Consider the following 17,781-nt stretch of genomic DNA (forward strand, 5'->3'; position numbering starts at 1 on the left):
AGGCAAAGCAGAATGGAAAAGTTCAGAGGACTTGGTTCCTAAAGAGTAGGTCACCAAGTGTCCCAATTGGCCACTAATTCAGTTAACTTTTCTTCATGCCAGATTACTTATTGGATGCAACTGTAACAGGGCTCTAATATGACATTCTGTGATAGTACATTGCACAATCTGGTAGCTTCTGAGGAACTCATAAGCCCAGGGCTGTAGTTTGGGACCCTATATGGGAGATATAGAAAAAAAAATGGTTGGTGTTTTTTTGTGTTTTTTGACAGCAGAAATATCAGTGTCCGACAAGATATTGCCCTGTTTATCACAGGCTTGGACTCTTCAGAGAGGAAAACAAACCCCTGTATGAAGAGGTGTGCTCCAAATTAACCCTCTGTGGTTTGAGAAGTCATTTTCTAAATGGCAGACAAGGTCTCGGGTGGTAATTCCGCTCCATGGATTTGACTCCAGTTGACTGGATTGGAGCACAAGTAATGAACTTGGATATCACATTTTGAAAGCTTGAGGCAAATTTCATCCCTTTGGTAGGGATGTCTTTCATCTTTGGAGGTACGGAGAAAATTTGTCCTGGAGGGCATCTTCCACAGGCCTTGTATGAGTGAAAAACATGAAGCTTATATACAGTCATAGCCCAAACGTTGAACTCAGATTCATATATCAGTTTAAAAAAAAAAAAAAAAGCACATCACATCAGCTTTGTGAAAAACGCAACTGTTCTAAATGTAAAGAGAAATCAAGAAATTTGAAAAATGGGGAAAGAATAGAATTCCATTGATGATTATTGGAAGGTGACTTTGTTATGAAAATTTTAATGCTTGCATATCCAATGTTGTCAAATTATTCCTGCAGCAATACAATTTTTAAATATTTATTTAAAGCCTGTTCCCATATCTTTAAAATCTGATTTGGGCCTGAAAAACTCATAAGTAAGGCAATGATCCAAATTGTGCTCAGAATTATTAATTTCCTGTATTGTTTTAATGGTAGAGGTGTTTGGTCCCCATAGAACAGCTGTTGCATTGCCATGGGAAAAAAATTCATGTATTCCATTGTTATGTTAGGATTTTTGGTTCATAACTTTTTTACGTTGTTTCTGCCAGGCTTTGTGGCAATGGAAAGCAGGAGCAAAAAGGATTAATGTTATATCCTTTCACATTTGGGTGCTTTTTGAAGATTTGATAAGAATTGTTACTTCCAGGGAAGATTTGAATAAGAAATGATTCTCCTACATTAATATGGATCAATTAATAACATTGATTGAAATATCTCTTTGCGATTTTCCATGTGTTTTAATATCTTTTCTCAAGAGACACAATTTTATTGACATAAGTGATTGCTGTGGGCTATTTATTTTAGCCATTTTCCCATGGCAGTGGATGATTTAAAAATGATTACAATAGTTTGAACTTCCTGTTATTTAAGATAGAGGAGTAAAGCCAGATCTCAAATGCTTCCCACTCCCAACCCCCCGCCCAACATTGCTACAGGAGAATAATGAAAACAAACAAGCAATGACAAAGTTACATCAGCAGCACTCAAATAGTGGAAAGGGCTGGTGACCAGAAGCTTCCAAAAATCCACATCACTAAGTAAAGGTGGCAAGAGATACGAGATACGGCAGGAAGTTCCAAAGCTCCCCAAGCTGCTAAGAGTTCACCAGAGCCAGGAGGCGCCGCAGAGCCTATATGGTCTGCTGAGCCAAGGAGGCGGCAGAGAAGGGTGTTGGGAAACCCAAGTGCAGTCACTTCCATCCCTTTGCACGATGCAGGGAGAAGCCAAAAGTCTTCTGTTTCTTGAGTTAACAAGGAGAGAAAAGTGAAGAAGAAAATGAACAATCTGTGTTATCTCTGGTGCAAATAAGTCTCCAGGACCCCACACTGTACCTCCTACTACAGCAAGCTACGCCCCTGAGAAGCCAATCTTGACATTGGACATTTAACAAGAGGAAATGGCAGATGCCAGTTATAGCCACTGAAGTTGTGTCAATGCTCAGGCTACAGAAAATCCATCCCTCAAAGTGTGGGTCTTAGGAGAGGACATAAGAGGGGAGAGAGGAGACTGACTATGTGGAAAAACAAAAAAATCTAGATGCATCTATCAATAAATAAACCGTTTTAAAAAAAGGGGTGTGTTTATCATCTTGGAGTGGGTAGGTCTTCCTAATAAACATGAAGTTCACATTGTAAGAAAATGCTAGATATACTTGACTAAAAATATTCTGGATGACAAGTATATACTATAATTTGTAGAAGTCTGAAGATAAAGTCAGCTTAGGAAAAAAATTAATTCATCATTTCCCAAAGGTCTATTTTTTAAATTAAAAGCTCAAATGAATCAATAAAAATGATCAAAAACTAGCACTTTACAAAGAGATAAATACAAATGACAAATAGATATCTTTAATTTCTCAGTTTTACACAATTTTTTAAGTCACAAATAAAAATAACAGCAGGTTACCATTTGCCATCTCTCTGACGAAAAAAATACTGAAGTTCATTTCTCCTCTGAGCTGGATGGGTGGAGGCAGGCTGCCACCTCCTCCAAACTTTCTAGGGAGCAATTTACTGATACATTTCCATGTTCAAAATCAGTACTCTGCTAGGAGTTCTACAGGTTACACACATACACACACATACACATACATACATATATATGTTCCATATATAATCTATATATGTGCATTATAAATATATGTTAATATTTTTGCAAAAGAATTCTTAAAAATAATTTTGACAATAACCAAAATATGTCAACAAGAGAGTATTAACTTGTAAATAAACTCCACTGAATAGAAAGATTGCTAAATGTGTTAAATGAAAAAATCAAGTGCACCATGATATATATAACATGTCTTTTTCTGAAGTGTACATGATAGTTTTCATTAAGTATGCATATACATGTACACATATATTTCATATATATTTAATTTCTACTACCATATATACAAAGACACAATACATATATATCTCATATATATTGCATAATCTAATACATTCCTGAATGTTTAGGGCTCTGGAAGAAATCATAAGAAATTTTGTACACTAGTTGCATTTAGGACATGATGGAGGTGGTTGAGAGAGAGACTTTCACCTTTTACTGTGTATAGTCTGAATTTTAAAGTTACGCATTTGAATTTTTTGCATTATAAATTAATATCGATGTTGTTAAAGAGAGGACCAAACTTATGGGGACATTTGGCCTATTTGACTATTTTCTTCTTTATAATTCCCATTAGAAATGATCAAAATTACTTTTTAAAAAATAATAGCTTTTTTTCCTGTTACCTATGTGGTTGTAGAAAATTTTAAAAACATAGGTTTTTCCTACCATAATGGCCAGAGATAATTTGTCACTGTGGATGTTCTGTGAAGCCCTACTGTGCCTAGTACTGTGTTAAAACACGAACATGGCTCTTTCCCCAAGAAACTTACATTTTAGTATGGGGTATATATGCCAGTGAAGTGTATAAATGGTAATAACAGGGTGTGATTAATGATCCTTTAAGGGCATTTGCAAGATTGCTATGACAAGATATAAATGAGATGCCTAATCATGTTTGGACTTGAATTAATATTTAGCTTTTTGAAACAATATTTTCTGATTAACAAACTAATACATTGCTTATTTACCAAATTTAGAAAAAAATGCAGACAAATCAAAAAATGCCCAAGTTTGAAGTTTTATATCTTGCTTTTGCAGTGAACACTTAAAAAGGAAGTGTAAGTAAAGAGCTAAGCGTTCAGTGAAGGCTCAGAACTAACATGACTACTACAATTATATCATTTCTGAGACATTTTATCATGAGCATTTCCTCATGGCAGTAAATCTTTGAAAGCACATGATTCAGTGATGTAATATAACTTATTTGAACAGTTCACGGTTGTTGGACAATCATTTTGAAGTTTATTTTTTTCACATACATAATTTTAGCTGAGATTTACATAGGACTTTTACTTTCTTGACACCTTACTTATGTATTGCCTTCCTAATGAAGCCGTGCCATTTCTGAGAAGGAAAATTATGAAACAGAGGTGGCCATATGGTGGAATTAGAAGAGACACTCACAGGCCCCAAGGTATAGTCCATACACTACTGCACCTTGACCTCCCAGAAAAGCCATGCCAACTTGGGACACTCTGTGTCTCTTGAATATATATTGCAGGTAGGAAAACCTGCATTGTGAAAAATAACGTGAGAAAGTACTGTTCAGCCTGAATACATTAAATTATTAGTTGGTTTTTGTTATTTAATTGTTTGTCTTAAGGAAGTTTAGACTGGAAACCATACACCAACAGGAGAGGGGAGAAGCATTGCAAGGCCATTCCAGAAATGAGTGGTTGCATAGGCATGTAGTGGTGCAAGCTGGAAGCAAAGTGGACTCAGTCTGCATGAAAAGTCAGTGATAGGGTATGAACAAGCACTAGGTGGGACTCATGATTGGCTGGACTGGTCCTAAAAAATGGGGCATGGAGGAAAGGGTCAAAGAGAACTCCTGAGTCTCGGGTCTCCGTGACTTTATGACATGATCTTGACAGATAAGGATAAATGGGAAAGGGGAAAGGAGTGAAGAAAGCATTCAATGACAAGCATGAAGTTAACTGCTTATCCAGATAAGTTGATGAGTTACAATTTGATGTAAGAAGCAATTGGTCTATTAGATTTTTCAACACCAAAGGAAAAGAAATATGACCATTGTGATTGAAGACCCCAGAGAGCCCAGGGTCTGGCACCTTAGCTGCCTAACTGCAGGCCCCTGGTCTCCATCAGGAGTGAAATGACTAGGCGTCACGCAGGTCCATGGCTGTGGACAAGGATGGAAGAGTTGGTAAGAATGGAGCTGTGAAAGTACTGAGAATGGGACTAGCCAAGGAGTGGAGGACAACATAGCTCAAAATTTTGAGTCTGGGGGAAGGGTCATAGGACCACAGGCAAAAGAAGGAAAATGGAAGGGGAGACTTAGAGATTTTTTGTTGTGGATTGAATTCATTCAAATTCACTTAGATTGTAATAATGAGGTTCATTTAAGACCTGAGACTTGCTGAAATAATATGGTTAAAGCCATGAAACGTTAAGATTGTACTTGCCATAACAGAGCCCGTTTGGGCTATTATTAATCTAATCTCATAAGTGCACATAATACCCAAGCAAGCAAACCAAAGCTTTGAATTCAGTTTACACTAATAGTAAGACTATCTCATAGGCTTTTCACCAGGATTCTCTGTACCATTAAGCAATTACTAGTGGCTAGAACGCTAGCCCACATGTCGCTATTTCTGGTTAGGGGATTTTCTTGCCTGCCTGACTAAATCTTCCAATTAAATGCAATGGTGCTACATTCATTTCAGTTCTTCACTTACAATGCACAGTGGAAAGTATTGTTACTTTAAGTCTACAGTTTTAGGAGCTGTTGAACCACACACAAAGCATTGCTGGTTTTTAACATTCCTGCCAAGGGTAGGATATTATTGTGCAATAAGCAAAAGTAAGACCTGGATACAAAGAGAAATCTTTTTTATTGATATTATAGCAACATCTTTATCATTAAAGTTATTCCCTCCAATGATGCCCTCTATTTCTTTTCATTCATCTGTGTTACTTTTATCAACCGAGTTATATTTAAATTTATTCTATTTAAAGTTCTATTGAAATTTGAAGTCCAAGTCAGGACAAGGCAGCATAGCTAAAGTCCCATCCACAGGGCTCAATCAGAAATAAAATTAATTTTAATTTTAAATAAAAATATTTTAATTAATATTCTATAAATCTTCTAAATAAAATATTGATGTGATGATAATAATTATGTAATCATTATGTTTACAGATTTTTTTTCAAAAACCAGATAGATTCATGCCTAAAAATTAATACATTTTGTGGTATAACCAATTCTTGAATCAGTTTTGATTATTTACATTAAAGAATTTTTTCATGATGATATATAGGATCAATATACAAATTTTCCACAAATCTCATAAAACCACTACAGAGAAATTATCACTGCAACACAGGGTAGTGACTAAACACACAGGCTATTAAAATCACAATATCTGAATCCATGCCATAATTCCAGCATCAACTAGCTTTGTGAGCCTGGCAAATTTACTTATCTTGTCAATGCTTCAGATTCATCTGTAAAAAGAGAACAATAATAGTACTTACCACACAGAGTTATTGTGAGAATTAAACAAGATCCTAAATTAAAGAGCTTGCCACATTAGTTTAATCATCAATAAGCAAGTGCATTTTTTTGAATGCTAGGGACTATAATAGTGGTATGAGATAATGAGCATATAAATATTCCAGAGGATTTAGATAAAATCATAGATAATGGGAGCTCCTCTTTATTATTATTATTATTGTCATTTTACTAGAGTGGAGTCAAGGATACAGGATGTATTTCTAGAATTTAATGATACAATCATGGAAGTTACTAGAATCCCTAAGAAAATTTCTCATGGTGTTATGACCTGGGATGAACAATGAAATTTGAACATTCATTGATAAGACAGAAGGACCTGTCCTAGTTATTGTAGAAAGATACGTTCATCAACATTTGAATTTGACGAGTACGTAATCTGTTTATATGTGAAAAACATCTTCCTTGCTTCTACCTCTGTACTATTCCTAGAATGTTAGGAATCTCCAAAACTCTATTCTTATTTTAAAGGGGCAGAAATACTTTACTCTGTCTGACTTTTAACTTTATGATTTAACAATATTAGGAGTGTCAGGATAAAATTTGTAGTATTTTCAACTTTTTGATAATATAGGTGATAAAAATCATATCATATTTGATATTTATAAAATTATATGGATAATTTTATAAAAATTATGTTATATTTTTTGTTCAAAATTTTTTTGTTAAACATCAAATGTAATCTTAATTCTTCACTGTTGTACATCTATGTCCTCCAGAATTCCGTATTAGGCTATCACTTTATTATTTTAGCAAGAATAAGGGTTGGGGGGAGCAAAAATAAGAGGTTCCTCAGAATCCAGGCAGTCTTTAGAGCTAACTATACTATTTCAGATACAGGAAAGTAATAGAATTAATTACAATTAACTCTCCTTTCTTTTTCTAGAGACTTTAGTATTGGAGAGTTTAAATTTTTGGAGGCTTTCCCACTCACTACAACTTTTTCTTTTCTTTTCTTTTCTTTTTTTTGGTTTAATCTTTGACGTTAAAAAAGAAGCACCAGATAATTATTTTAGTCTTGCTCTTCAAAGCCAAGAGTGATGTTCAGCGATAAAAGTTTTGAGGGCTTAATAAGATAAGAGAAGCACTATTTCCCATTATGAAATTTTATAACTGTTCCTTCTTACTTCTTTCCCAAACTAAAAGCCTTGTTCTTTCCCTCAGAGCCTGGCCAGAATGGGAAACTGCAAGGTTCAAATCCTGGCGTGCAGAAGAAGCATTAGGCGTTGACCCCGCGGCTTCCTAATAGATCCGCAAAGTGCTTTGTTCCTGGAAATCATCTGATGAGTAGTTCAGTGCTATTGTATATCTTGTTAGAGCAGCAGAAGTGCCACAAAATGAACTAAAATCTCCCTGCAGAGTTGCTGTATCATATGCTGAGAACATTCTGAACTTTCAACAAATTCACGTTACGGTCCTGGGTAGCCATGGTAAAGTCTGTACAGGGGTTAAATGAGAAATACGAGTCGGTTGTTAAGTGTCTTTTGAGAGTGACAAAGCTTTGGGCGTAAAGGGTGGGAGAGGAGGGATTCCCTCTCAGCCCTTTCCAGCCCTTTCCATTGTATCACAGACAGGAGAAATAATGCGAGGGCTTGCACATTGCCTTCCCTGGAGCCTTACAGCCTCAGGCAGGACCACTGAGCCCCTCCACCTTGGCTTTGCTCACTCTGTAAAATGAAGACCCTTTTTCTATTACATTAATACATTATGGAGTATACTGTATAGCTAAACAGCTGAGAAGGAGGATATCTCATTGTTTTAACTATACAGTTTCCTGTCTATCGATCTACCTACATATCTACCTACCTACCTACCTACCTACCTATCATTTATCTAGCACCTATCATCCATTCATCTATCTACCTACCTACCTACCTACCTACTTATCATTTATCCAGAGCTTACCATCCATTCATCTATCTATCTATCTATCAATCAAAAGCAACACATTCCCTTCCTGACTTCTAAAATATTCAATTGATAATCTCTCAACTCTTTTTGTTGTCGGGGAAGGAATTATCAGGCTCTGGATCCCAACACGCCACCAATATAATCATTGTTCCATGTATCTCTCCTAGATTGTCATTTTAAAAAGTGCTTTATTGAGGTTTAAAGTGCACCTTTTGGTATATTTTGACATGCATACACACCCCCAAAATCATCACCACAATCAAGATAGTCAACATATCCATTACCCTCAAAGTTTTACTTGTACCCCTCTGAACTTTCTCCATCTGCCCCTCCCTACTTATCCCCCACCCTCAAGCAATCACTGATTTGCTTTCTGTCACTACAGATTAATTTGAATTTTCCAGAAATTTTTATAAATAAAATCATTCAATGTATACTCCCTTTTCTCTGGATAATTTCATTAAGCACAATCACTCTGAAATTTATACATGTTGTTGTATGTTTCAGTAGTTCATTCTTGTTATTACTCAATACTAATCCATCTTATGGATACACTAAAATTTGTTAGTACAATGCTGTATTGATTAGCATTTGGGTTGTTTCCAGGTTTGGGCTATTACAATAAAACCGCTATGAACATTTGTATACACACCTTTTATGGACATCTACTTTTTTATTTATTTTTAGTAAACACTCAAATTCCACTGCGAGTGGAATGGCTGTATCAAATGTTAGGTAAATGTTTGACATTTTAAGAGAACGGCAAACTGTTTTTTGAAGTGGTTGTACCATTTTATATTCCCACTAGGAATATATGAGAGTTCCAGTTGCTCTGCGTCTTCACAGACATTTATATGGCCAACTCCTCGACTATTTCCAACATTCGAACTGGTATGTAGAGGTATTTCATTGTCATTTGAATTTCATTTCCCTAATGACTAATGATGTCAAATATTTTTATATATTTATTTTCCATCTGTATAATTTCCTTTAGTAGTTGTTCAATTTTAGTATTTTTTCAACTCTTAAAAAGAGTTAAAAACTGTTATTTATTTTCTTATTATGAGTTTGAAAATTCTTCATATATTTTACATGCAAATACTTTACAAGTATTTTTCCCTCAGCCTGCAACTTGTCTTTTTAGTTTCTTAACAGTGTATTTTGATGAAATTCAATTATTATTATTATTTTTAAGGATCATGCTTTTGGTTTCATTCCTGAAAAATCTTTTTCTAACACAAGGTCACAAAGATTCTCTCTCTCTCTCTCCCTGTGCCCCGTCTTCTCTTCTCATGTCTCCTGGGGTGTTTCCACCACCTATTATGGCCATTTGTTGCTCAAGGACCTCTGCTACAAGAGACTGTCCCTTTTTGCCTTCTGCTATGTGCCGTTAAAACAGTAATTGCTGCCTGCCTACTGGGTTTTCCCAGATAGAGAGGCTCTCACAGTTCCCGAGCCCATGACCTTCCATACTCAGCTTTCCATTATGCTTTGAGACATAGAAGTTGCACCCCAGAAGTTCCTCACAACTGCCAAGGCCTCCTTAAGAAAGGATGAAGTCAAATCTTGGCCCTCTGGTATATTCTACCTGCAGGAGGGGGTAAATTCTCCTGTCCTCAGACCCTTGCCAGATGCCGTGGTGCTGAAAAAGATCACCCCTTCTACAGAGCCCTTGCCTCCCTAGGAAGCCCCTGGGGATTATCTGAGTGAACAGTAATGGGAGTTTGTAGACTATATGGATGGGACTGCTAACCATCTTACGTGATGGAGCTCAGTGGAATATTGCTGCTTTCCACTCCTTATCTGGGATGATCCTGATAAAAGATGATATTCAAAGGTCAAAACACTTGACCAGACTTCAACCCCTTTCCCCTCAGGGAGAGGACCACCCACTCCCTAGAGTGTTCTCCTACTTATCTCCTCCACCATGAACTCCTACCCTGCGTCTCCAGCCATAACCATTCCTTCCCCTTGATTATACATAAATATCACTAATCTTTACATATTCTTTACTAACTTATAAGTTTATATCCTCCAACAGTGTAACTGACAGACTGCCACATTGATCTTAGCATATTTCTAACACACTTTGCAACTCCACCAAAATATTATTAGAGATTCCCACAAATTTCAGTTTTATTTTCCTGGCTAATGCCATATAAATTGGAAACTTAGTTATGGGATGGATGGACTGCAAGGGCTCCTTATACTTCTACTTGCGTTCTTCCTTTCTATTCTCATAATAAAATGTTTTCTGTGCTGTTTAGGGCAATCTATGCTTTACCATCTAAATGTATCCATTATCATCACTGCAAAGTTTTCTTTTTTTAATTTCATTTCAGCATATCATGGGGGTACAGAAGTTTAGGTTATGTATGTTGCCCTTTCCCTCCCCTTGTCCCCTGAGTCAGAGCTTTCTTAATATGATGTCAAAACATCTGAGGACTGATCGTATTATTCATAGTTTTTATTTTTTATGTTTTATAATATTTTGGAGGCTGGCTGGCTGGGGAGAGATTGCTCCCTTCAGGGCTGGCAAATTCCTAGAGAAGGTAAGCAACTTGTCAATGAGCCTGTCTTTCATACACAAACCAAACAATCCAGAGTCCCTACACCTAACAACCTCCTTTATCTAACTCACACACCAAGCTACTATGTCCCCTGCCCTATATCAACCCAGGACCAGACAACTTGGGATAGTCCCTCTTCCCCAAAGTCTGTGGAATTATTCAAACCAGCCAATTCTAAACTGTGTACCCTGCCCTGACTTACCTTTCCTTCAGAATATACAATAAAGACTGTGGCCTATGCCTGCCCCTCACTCCTTTCTGCCTCCTAACCAACACTGGTGCTTCCCCCTGTGAATTAAATCTGGAGTGCTTCTTTTGCTATTCATCCTTCTCTCTACAGTGTCTAATCTGCTGATAATCTCACTGAAATGGGCTGAATGTTTGTGTCCCCCTCAAATTTATATGTTGAAACCATAACCCCCAATAAGTTCTTTCAAATTCAATGTGATGGTATTTGGAGGTAGTGCCCTTGGGAAGTAATTAGGTTTAGACTAGGTCATACAGGTAGAGTCCTTATGATGGGATTACTGCCCTTATTTAAAAAAGACCAGACAGTCAGCTCTCTCTTTCCTCCATGTGAAGATACAGCAAGAAGATGGAAATCTGCACATCAGAGATGGTCTTCACCAAGTGCCAAATCTGCTGACTCCTTGACCTTGGACTTTTCAGCCTCCAGAACTATGAGAAACAAACGTTCTTTAAGTCCCCCAGTCTATGGTAATTTGTTATAGTAGACTGAACTAACTGAGACACCCACCCAGTGTGTATTTTAGTTCAGACATTGTAGAATTTTTCCTTAAAATTTAGATTTGGATCTTTTTTGTATCTCCAGCTCACCGTCTGGAGTAGAATCACAGTAGAATCGTTTCAATGTCTGTGTCTGCCGATTCTAAAATCTGTGTTAGTCCTGTGGTGGATTTAATTGATTGGTTTTTCTCATGATAATAGTTTATATTTTTCTGCTTCTTTGCATTCCTGCTGCTCTTTGATTAAATGTCAGACATTGTGAATTTTGCCTTGTTGTGATGGGTGATTTTGTATTACTACCAATATTCTTGAGCTCTCTTCTAGGCTGCAGTTAAGTTACTTGGAAACAGTTTTTTTGTGTGTGTGTTCATATAATTTGCTTTTAATATGTGTCAGTCAAGGCCAGAGCCATGTCTAGGGCCAACTTGTCCCCACTGTAGAGGCAAGACCCTTCTAAGTACTCTGTCCAGAAATTTATGAATGATGACATTTTCCAGCCTGGCAATAGGGAAGAGAGACTATTCTCAATCCTATGTGGGTGCCAGCTACTGTTTCTTCTGATCCTTTTAGATAGTTCATTCCCCAGGCTTTGAGTAGTTTCTTCACACACATGTGCTGAGCAGTATTCCATTGCTCAAGGAAACCGCTCTGCAGATCTCTGACCTTCTGTCTTCGTTCACTTCTCTACTCTAGGTGAACTCTCTCACCAGATTAGTTTCTCCAAACTGTTATCTCTGTCTCTTCAGCTCAGGGAGTTCGCCACGGTCCGCCTGGCTTATCCCCACTGGGCCACAGCCTGGAAACTCAAGACGGTGAGCTAGGGCAGTCACAGGACTCATCTTCCTTGTTCCCTGTGTCTTACAGATCACCGTTCTTTACTGTCTGACATCCAGTATCATAAAACCATTGTTTCTGTCTATTTTGCCTGTTTTTTTTTTTTTTCCAAGCAAGAAAGTAAATCTTTTTCCTATTACACCCTATGACTTTCCTTCTAAGGTACCTCATAATAATATTTTTACTTAAATATTATTAGCTGATTTTCTTTTGTTCTGGGCTTTAATAACTTCACCACCATCTTTGATGAAATACCACCAAATACAATGATTTTTCTTTAATTTCCATGTGTTTGAACCAATCGACTTTTATTCTCTTTGTGGTCTTTTTAACTTCCAGAATAAAATTATTTCTTACTTGTTTAACTCTAGTTCTCTAGTTTTCTTATTACTTATCCAGCTGGCAAATTAAGGCAATAATTAAGGCCATCTCCTCTTCCTTTATTCACTGTGTGTGTGCACCAACTAAGATGAACATGTTTGTGCTCAATTTAAAGTTAGGTGATCAGCCGTCAATACGATTCTATAATACTATGTGCATTGAGCTAGCCAAGAAGATGGCTAGCATACAGATAGCATCTTTTAGGAACTTAGAGTCACATCAAGGGTGGCAACCCTTCATGTTTCTGACAAAATATTAATTTTTTTGTCACTACTATAGTAACTACTTAGATGCATGAGGTGGGCAACTTACTTTTAAAATCAAGGATTGAAATAATTAAATGAGAAAACTTCAAAAGAGTACCTAGTAGATTAGTTAAATAAATGATGGCATATTCACAAAGTGGAATATTTTAGAGTTTTAAAATGATATTACAGAAAAAAAATTTTGCTGACATGGAAAAGTGTTCATGATCTGTGAAGCCGAAAATTCAGTTGAATTGTTTAGGTGATATAATTGGTATGTAGGGATATGGTAGTATCATAGGACATTCTGGAAGAAATGGCATATGTTAAAACGTTAATACTGGTTAATATTTAACTCTAGACAGTAAATTTGTAGGAGATTTTAATTTCCTTTATTCTCATATGTGTTTTCTCAATTTTAGCAAAGTTAACAAAATTATTTTTATTCCTTTTTTAACAATAAAAGATTTTTTAAGTTAAAATTGCCTAGCACAGGGTCTGCCACTAAGGAAGTATCACACAATTTTAGTTGTTTTCATTTGCTTCATATCTGCCTCCCTTCCACTATATACATTGTTGCTTTGTTACATGCTGCTTTTATTTTTATGAGTTTCTTATATATACATCTTTAATAACCAGCAAGAGTATAAACTACCTAAGGACAGGGTCATAGTCTTCTTACTATAGTTGACTTTAATTAGAATAGTGATGAACTTCACACAGGGTTTCAATATATATTTATTGAATATTTGGACTTATTTTTTCTTATTTTGTCCTTAAAATATTTTACATTTTGTATTAAGAATCTATAAGAAACTGATTTTCTTCAATATCCTATAAACTTTGTAGAAGTAGAAAAATTTGTAATGAGCCACATTTCAGAAACTTGCAAGAACCTCCCAACTGGGAGTGAATTAGTTTTGCTTCCATGTGATTATTTATTTTTCCTTCTTTTTTTACACAAGTCATCCTAGGGATAAGGCTTTTTTTTTTTTTTTAATCTATTGACAAGATTCAATTTTTGGCTGCCCTAATCCAGATGAAGGACGTGAAAACACATGAGCAACTTGCCACTTCATGAAATAATTTCATTCTGAAGCCTAAAATCGTTACTAACCTCTGCAACACTTAATTAATTAAAATGACTCCAGCCATGGGATTCTGTGGTGAAGAGGTTTCTAGTAGTTACACGTGATTCAACCTGAAATTCAGTTAAATCAGAAAGATGCTTAAACATACATCAATGAATAAAAAATGAAGACCTTGTTGAATTTAATCAATCATTTGCCTCTTTTTTTCTTCCTCTCCCGTATCTCGTTTTCCTTTGGGATTTAACGAACTTAATTTTTTTTTTTCTTTTGCTAAATGAACATTCAAAACACATTTGGTTAATCCACGTAAAGAAAGTATCAAACGTTGATGAATTTTTGTTATGAGATAATTTTTTAGAAGCCTCTTCCCAGAAGAAGAGATAATTTTTTTTTTTTAGTTACGTAAATTCTAAGGTGCATAACCAATTCATTTCATCAAAATGGTATCGTTGGGTTCAGCAACAAACTCATCTGATAAATATAACGATGGAGAGGGCCACCCAGATTGCTGATGTGAAATTCTTGCTCGAACTGTTCTGTTCACTAAAGAATAAACCCATTCACCGCATATTCAGTTCCTCCAGCCCTACAGATAAAAGATAAAGTTAATGAAATAGGCTTAGCCTTTGAAATCTATGACAGCACCTGCAAAGAAATGACCGATATGTAAATTCGGGAGTAGTACCACAGTAGTATCTTGATGTGTCTTTGGTGACATCGTTTTCGCCTTCCCTTGAATTTGTAGTCCCACATGCACAGCTGCAGTCGAGGGCCCTCTTAACTTATGCAAGTCTGCTGGCTTCTTTTCCCTCCAGGACTTAACACTACTTTCCATTTGATCAGTTTTCCTAAAACACTCCTCACATCACCCTCAACAAATATTTATTGCTTTGGGACAAAGTCTGGAGAATTTAACCATTACTTAAGACCTTTTCTCATCTCTACCAATCTTTCATTCATAGCCAACACTTCTCATTCCAATCAATTTGATTAACTGTCTCCTCAGAAGGCTTTGCACACGTACTCCACTAGTGCTTGAAATCATCTGGAAACCATACTGGGTCCTGGAATTGTATACTCCAGAAAAAAAAAAAAAAAGTCCCTGCCTTCAGGGACCTTAAAGTAATATAATAGAGAGGTGTATTGTTTCAGCACAGAGTGATCAAGGTCTATGAATGAGGTGGGTATGCAGCTTGCTGTCATAGGGGGGACAAATGAGTAAGATTCAGCAGTGGCAACACAAATAAAATCTCTGATGCGATTTTTGTCAAGTTGCTGATCAATGAAAGCCGTTACAACAAGCACATGAGGATGGGTGTAAAACCTTAAATATCAAGCAGATGTCTCTTCAAGCACATAAGAGATGTTATAGTTTGTAAACCCATAACCATAAAATGCAACTTTGTTGTGCTCTCGTCTAATTGTCAGTATTTTGTTGAATCTGGAGGGAAAATTGGGGTCATATAATTCTTACGAATCCCACTTCCTATCCTCAGAAACCCTAAAGACTGATATAGTCCCAAAATTTACCAAAGAAAAAACTGGAGAAAATGTAATGGGGTGAAAAAGCAGTGTAGATAAAACAAAATTCTGTATTCTTGAATTCAGTAAGAAAGGTGACTCCACATTTCCCACTATGATCTCTAATGTGCATGCAAAATAGGCAAGGCTTTATGACCTCAATTTTTTTACATGAATAAATAGAGAAGTCGGGACTTGATCAAGACCAGCCCGCTTCATATGTACGTATCCCAACAGGCTTCACACTCATATCTTCCTGCTATGAACCCAGTATTCTTCTATTACACCAGTAGGTGTGAGGGGAGAAACTTGATTGAACAGCGTCAGCTATAGATTTCCAAGATTTAGTGGTCCTATTTTTATTAACATTTACTTCAACCGATACTTGTGATGCAAAATAAAAGGCATGTGGGACAGTATTAAAATTTATGTTGAATTTACATAATTAGTGTGATCTTCATTTTAGATATCGATTTGCCTGCCTAGAGTGAGGATCTGAATACAAAGATGGATTGTCTCAATGTGTTTTATATCTATCTGTGTACACATGTCTACTTGTATACATTTCATAAAGATCAGTGAAAAATACAACTGCGTTCCATTTTATGTGGTCTCTACTATGCAGTGGTATTCAGCCAACTGAACAGAATCTGAAGTCAATGGCAGAGCTTGCTTTCACCGCAGTCCCGCACAGAGTCAAAGGAAGGCACATTGCAGGCAGCCTAAGTGTCACGCAGTGGGTAATCTGCTCAGAACGAGGGAAACCGTGGAAGGGAACTGACAATGAGATATCTGGAAAAGCAGCCCAATGCCTCTAAAAGAGCTCAGAGTGTTTTTACTTATTTATTTCCCTTTTAATTAAGATAATATTGACAAATTATACAGTGATGAACAAATATAGGCCGGGCGCGGTGGCTCACACCTGTAATCCTAGCACTCTGGGAGGCCGAGGTGGGCGGATCGTTTGAGCTCAGGAGTTCAAGACCAGCCTGAGCAAGAGCGAGACCCCACCTCTACTAAAAAATAGAAAGAAATTATATGGACAGCTAAAAATATATATAGAAAAAATTAGCCGGGCATGGTGGTGCATCCCTGTAGTCCCAGCTACTCGGGAGGCTGAGACAGGAGGATCGCTTGAGCTCAGGAGTTTGAGGTTGCTGTGAGCTAGGCTGACGCCACGGCACTCACTCTAGCCTGGGCAACAGAGTGAGACTCTGTCTCAAAAAAAAAAAAAAAAAAAAAAAACAAATATAATAAGATGGATGTGATCAATATATTTCAACCATTCTAACACGAGGGTCATTTTGAATGGTTTAAATCATTTTGTTAAAATTATAAAAGTAATATAACGGCATTACAGAAACGTTGAGAAATCAAGAAAAAATTTTTTTTATTATGGCATTAAGCCACCAACACAGTTATTATCCATTTGTGTTTATCTGAAATCTTTTTTATCATACACATGTGTTTTATAATTATAATCACAGCATATATGCAATTTCATGTTGTGCTTTTTCACATTTAATTATATGATAAGTACTTTTTCAAGATGCTAAAGTGTTTTCATAATTATTTATATGGTTATATGATGCTAAGTTAATTTCATCCCATTTTGTTGGGTTTAGGATTATAGGCTTTAGCTTTTGTTTTTATCACTTTTTTGGCTTTTGAAAATAGTATTGTTATGTTGGACACACAGTTTCTATCCCAACTCATGGGCATTTCTTTAGGATAGACCCTCAGAAATGTATATTCTCTGACAAAGGGCATGAATATTCTACAAACATTTTAAATATGGTTGACAAAAATGATGCCTCAAAACAGTTGTTGGTTTATAATGTACTTATATGTGTGTTTGTTTACTTACAGTGTAAATATTTTACAGCATAATCCTAGAAAAAATTAACATTAAAACCATTATTATATGCTAAAATGCAGTAAGTAGCAAAGAAAGAAAGAAAAGGAAATAATTACATGTGCAAAATAACTAAAACAGGAAAAAGGTTGGTTTAGTGGATAGCAAGAAAATTATCAAACACTACTTAGGTTATGTCAAAAGAACTCAAGGATCTTTCCAGAAGAGGCCAAATATGAGACAATTTGAGCATAAATAAAAAAAGTGCATGTGGTCGTGATGGCCTTCCCTGGACCAGAATCCAATCCAGGATCATTCATTTCATTTATTTGTCATGTCTCCTTTCAACCTCTGATAATGTTGAGGAACCCAATCAATAATTGCATGATTTATATTCAAAATAAAAATTGTTGGTTAAGAATTCTCT

The sequence above is a fragment of the Eulemur rufifrons genome, chromosome 3 (assembly GCF_041146395.1).
Source record: "Eulemur rufifrons isolate Redbay chromosome 3, OSU_ERuf_1, whole genome shotgun sequence".
NCBI lineage: Eukaryota > Metazoa > Chordata > Mammalia > Primates > Lemuridae > Eulemur > Eulemur rufifrons.